Below are 6000 nucleotides of genomic sequence, written 5' to 3'. Positions count from 1 at the left end.
CAACATGAGGACTTTTATCATTCTGCTAGAGGCTTGAAGTTGAAAAAATATTCTATGATCTGAACACAGTACATTCAAGAAGGATTTTTGCTTCAGGACAGGTAATTCCACAATGAACTGAAACTTGTGCTTTCTCAGCTGAACCGTGTCTGCATCCCTAATTCATTGTAGGTCAAATTCTGTTATCCTGATTTGGGTCATCTGTTAGAAATAATGAGGATTTCCCCAGAGAAGGTACTGACAAAAGATGCAGGTCTAGAACCAACTACACTAGACATTGAAGCGTTTCCATCACATCGACAAGTATTTTGAGGTGAAACAAAACTCCTTCAAATCATAATATTCAAAAAGATATGTGAAAATATTAAAAACAAAACCAGAAATCTTTTTGATTCCATGAAATTACTTAAGATATCCCTGGGTTTACTTCTTGGCTTTTAATGGATTATCATCAGAGGGCTATAATCTGTGCAACCCCAACTTGTTCCTTACATATTTATTCTCTAGTGGATCAAGCATAACAGATTCAGCAGCTCCCGTCCTGCCACCAGCGTTAAGCTCAGAGAAAGTAAAAGCAACTGTAATCTGTACCTTTCAGGTATGAAACACTTCCTCTAAAATTAAAAGGAAAACAGAAAACAAACAAAAAGAACCCCCCCCTTATCTCCATCCCGAGATAAATCTATCTGTGAAGGTAACACACATAATGAGAGAGGAAAAGGTGCCAGTAGACAGGTGTGACCTGGCTTTCGTTAGCTGTACCTTTATCTAACTGGGTGGAGACACAAAAGAAACAAAATCTTTCCATTTAGCTGTGTCATTATGGGGTGAGGCACCCTGGCTTTGGTGCACTGAAACTCTGACAGTGGGTACAGTCATGCTCTCCCACTGGCTTCAGTTGCTACATCTCTTTCCCAGCTTCTCAAATGTCCTCACTTTCCCCACCTTTCCTCATCGCTGGAAAGTGATTATGTGTCCAGGAAGGCATGGCCCTCTATATCCTTCCAGCACCCCAGCGCATTACAGTACCACAATTTGTCACTCACATCTTTCCCCTCATCCCCTTTGGTCATCTGACGGTCTGGGCAATTTGATTCAACGGCCGAAATGCAGCTCTCGGGTATGCACTCCGGAGCTCCCACTGGCTCCAAAAGAATTCACACGTGCGGTACTAAATGAAGATTTGCTCAAAGGGATTTAACAAGACAGTTTGTCACATAATACTTATATGACTCCGTCTGTGACAGCAAATATGCCCATTAATAGTTTCAGAAAGAGGAATTTAGCTTACAGCTCTTCAAAGAGCAAATCAACCATTTAGGTGCACAGCAAATAAACCCATAGAATTTCATTTACTGCAACTTCTAGGTTAACATAATGGTTTATCTGTTGGTGATTAGAAGCCATTCTGCAAATGCTTCCTGAATTACCTGCAGAAAAGTCAAAAAAGAAGCCCAGTGGTGCACAAGTCACCGTTTTTTGGCAGGGAAGTCTTGCAGTCATGAAATATGTTGCTTAGCACTCAACGTGAGCCGAGAGTCAAATCCAATAGCATGCAGCTATCAAATATTTTGCAAACATCAAATAAAATATTTCACAAACAAACCGTTGTTTGAATTTTGTTCCAAAGTATTTGGGCAATACTTTGAAATATATCTATGCAAAGACAAGTGGGAGTTTTCAACATTTCACTAACTCTGATGGGCCAGCTCCAGCATAAGTATTATTTTTATCTGTTTCTACCAAGAGAGTACAAAAATTCTAACACTTAATATGTTTAGCAAAGCAATGCTGTAGCTGGAAGGAGCACAAAGGATGTAAGGCTTTCACTGTGCTATCCAGGGATTAAAATTGGCAAACGTGTTTCACTAGCCTGGCTTTCCAGCAGAGTCACGAAGCAGAAACGAGAGAGGCACACACTGCACCGAGGTATCTCCCTCTCTGAATGAAGGCTTGCTCCTTACAGAGCACTTTGTGGTGTCAGGGTGAGAACTCACACAAAGAGGACATCCACCACCTCCCTTGGGCGACTGCCGGAGTGCCGAGGAGGCTCGACAGTCTGGTAGAGACCTACTTCCTAAAATAAAACCTGACCTGTGGGTTAGTACAAACAAAGTTAGGACTGCTTTCTGCATTGCCTGTGGTACGCAGCCAGCCTTAGCCCACACTTAACGAAGATTTCTAGCCACCCTTCCTACAGCCCCATTAGCGCAGCTAACGTGTTGTAAAATGCAGTTTTATGAATCACTCCCTGAAGATTTTGGGTGTCACGGAAGGGTCACAGTAACAGAAAATAGGGAGTGCGTTGCTTATTTACAATGGCTTTCGCTCCTCAGCCCAGAATAGTGGAGCTGAGACCCGCCTCGAACCCCCCAGCACTGCGCAGCTCTCAGAGACCCCGTGGGGAGCTGGGGGACTGGGGAGCTCAGGACACGGCTTGTCGCCCATGTTTGTGTCTAAGCTGCCTACTGCAGCTGGAGCTCCTGGACTGACTTTAATGGCACTTATATATGGCTCTATACGAGATGTGGGCTGACTCCAAACCTCAGATTACAGCTCTGCAGCCTAGCCTCTCATTTGTCCCTCCTTGAAAATCTTCCCCTGCGGTGGGTAGGTAAGGATCATTCCTGGTAATGGAATCTGGGCAGCCACAGCCAAAAGCTAACCCTCTGCTGGCACTTAGGAGGCATTTTCAATAATCTGGAATAGAGGTTGAATTTTCTATATTTAAATACTGAATGCAGCAATATGATTAATGACAAAGTTATCTCCTGTGATGAAACAGGAAAGTTTGGTCCAGAGCCAGCACTGGGAGATGAGGGGAGCTAAAGCTTGGGCAAGGAGAAGGGCGATTACAGCTCCTTCTTCCCTGACCTCGCAGGTCTGACAAAGCACCATTCAGGTCTCAGCTCTTTTTTTAGGCTTTACTGGTCAGTTTAAGTCAAATCTCTGTTAGTCCAGCCCAGTCTTAAGTCATCAGAGGTGGTGCTACAAGAGATGCTGTGAAGAGGCACCACAGACAGAAACCCTCAAGAAAAACCCAACCTGTGTTCCAGGAACTCCTGGTGATCTTTTTTTGAACATAGATCAGGCTCCTCACATCTGTTCCCATAGCAGAGAAAGAAGATGTCACAGCAATTGCCTTGAGACAGAGAGACTGTAACACCGAGGACAGCCCTTCCCAGAGAGGCAATGTGATGTGCCCTCTGGTGAGAAACTGGTGGAATAAAACAGAAAAATCCCCGAATTTTGCAGCCCTCCCAGGTTCATCAGCCCACTGTTAGGACTGGTGATCTTTTTCTCATTTGGCGGAAGACTTAAGGACAGCCTGTATCTCGAAGGAGACAAGTCTTTCAGCTGAGCTGGTGTGGTACGAGGCTATTTCATACATTCACGTTGCTCCCTTCCTGGGACTCTGCATCTTCCTTTCTCACCAGTCTTTCCCATGGGATCTGCTGGGCCACTGGCTTCTCCTCTGCCTACATACAAAGAGCTTTCCACCAACCACGGTCTCCACTTCCTAGAAAGAGGGGCTTTCTACCACCCCTCATATTTCCTTTGCAAACGCAGAGCCTCCCTTGTTCTCCTCTGCTACAAACAACTCCTTTGTGGCTCTGCCACACCAGGGCAACAGCCCCCAGCCCCAAAAATGGCCTGGTGTGGCCCAAAACTTCTTCCTTGGCCACGTCGTTCGTCTGGTGGCATGGGGGAAGCTGAAGTACGACATGATAAAACTTGTTTGCCAGAGTTGCCAAAGGTAAGTCTGTTTTGCTTCCTTGTTTGCAGCACCCTGACAAGGTCAGGTCGAAGCATCTGGCAATGAGTGACTAACTCAAGGCCGCCACGTGAGTCAGCAGTGCAGCCTGGCAGGGCTCAGGAATGCTGATTGCTGGGTCTTGCCATCACCACTAGATCATGTTTTCCCCATGGTTGCCCTAGCAAAGCTTTCACGGGTGAGTACAGCACAGAAATATCTCCCTTAATGAGGATTTCCCACTGCAATTCTTGGCAGAGCTGAATTGCTGCAGATTCATGAGCCTCCGTTCAGATCTTCTCTAATTCCTCTTTTGAAACCCCATTACCTCCATCTGTGTTGCCTTTTGCATCAATCAGCCATTTTTACTTGATGGGCTGTTTTTGTGTTTATTTTGTTTCTTGCAAACTCCGATAGAATTCGCCAACTGAATTTTGTAGACTCCTTCATTACTCACATCTTGTGTACAAACAAATGCAGCCTGCATGAGGGAAAAATACAAATCAGCACAATTTTCTTTTTCTAAGAAAGCAGAGAAGTTCTGAGTTCTACCCAAAGCAAAGCAGTTTCATTGCTAAAAGCAGTATCAACTAACAAAGGTGGCAGTACTACATCAAAACAATTCAGATATGTTGCCCAGAAAAATCTTTTTCCAGCCCCAGAACTGATGATTTTGCAGCTTCCAGTTCAATTGCATTCAGTGGCTGAGGGTCAAATTCAGCCTGACGCTGAAGAGTGACCGAATTTAAGTCCGTTAGGGCTGACGAGGGCCTCCATGTCCCCTCCAGAGGTGAGCAAGTTCCAGTGACATTTTGCAGAGGGACAGTGGATAATAATTTTGCCTTTATAAATCATGTGGTATGGGCAATAAGTGGATGAACAAGTATGTAGGCAGGCATCCTTGCAAATGAGCACCACCCAGGACCATTTTCTGTTGGTAAGGCCAGCTGGGACAGATCAGTTCACGTCCATTATATCCAACTCCCTTTACATCTGAAGTAGGGTATCTACTGGGAAGAGGACCTTGACTGTGCTAGCTCCCAAATCCCATGGAAGAGTGTTAGTCACCCCGGGCCAGGCACTGTTTAACAAATGAGCAGTGTTGATGACCAGGGACCGGCGGCTGTAAGTGTCCTTGTCACCATCTAATTAATTAATACAGGAGGAGGGGGTAATTCCACAAAACGCCAGCCTCACCTGTGCACTGGGCTAGGACATTGTACAATGTTATATATGTGCACAGGACTTGTTTTTATCCCTTCTGTACAGGTTAGCACATTCTCCTCTGCTCCATTTGCTCCATCTCCTCTCCTCTGTTTACACCATTTGGGGGCTACTTAGCCTCCAAATTTAGGGTTCATTTCACTGACCAGCACTGATCACAATAAGCAAATGTGATGGCACACCTAAGAGGGAGGTTAGATGAAGTGTGGCAGTGTAGCTGAGGGCTGAAGTGGAGGGGCAAATTTCCCAGTCTCAGCTAAAAATTGTATTTTTTAAAAAAAAATATTTATTGAATACTGCCTGTTTTTAGAACTTGCAGGACTTGGGTCTAATCATGCAGCAAGTTACACAAAAGTTTTGACTTTTGATTGTGGCAACTTTAAAGCCCCTTGACAAAGAAGTACTTTTTTTTTTTTTCCTTTTTCAACTTACAGCAAAACAGTCTGATCACAAAAGCTCCATTCCAGAATTTTTTTAGCCAGATTTGATCATGAAATATAGAAATGCATTTCTTTCAAAACAGAACAAAAAATGTAATAGAGTTTTTGTCATGTGTTTTAGTAGTAAATGTTATTTATGATAACTATCAGAAAAAATTATGTCATCCAACAGTCACAGGAGATCACTCAGCATCCTGCAGTGCCGCTGCCAGTTGTCATCCCTTTTGGGAAGAAATAACCAGTTGAGACTGAGGTTGAAATTCCAGCTGAAAAAGCTCTCTTTGAAGATGGCAGTGTAGCAGTACCACCATTGTACCCCTTTGATTCCATCCTCATGTTGTAAGCACATGATCATTTCATTCCTTCAGAAAGCACAGCTTAACTAATGCATTTTTTCTGTATGCTGCATGAGTTTTCATTGCTTTTCCATTGTATTTCTCATGTGTGGGGAAGGCGAGGGGCATGTTCAACAAGTAGTCCCACTTTATTTCATAGGTGCAGTGACAAAGCCAGCTTGAAAATGTCCAATATGATGTGTGAATGAATTTTTTTCCTCAAGGATGGCTCCCAGGCACAATAAGC

Source organism: Numenius arquata, chromosome 1 (genome assembly GCF_964106895.1).
Source record: "Numenius arquata chromosome 1, bNumArq3.hap1.1, whole genome shotgun sequence".
Lineage (NCBI taxonomy): Eukaryota > Metazoa > Chordata > Aves > Charadriiformes > Scolopacidae > Numenius > Numenius arquata.
The sequence above is the reverse complement of the archived record's forward strand: the minus strand, read 5'-3'. Positions refer to the sequence as shown.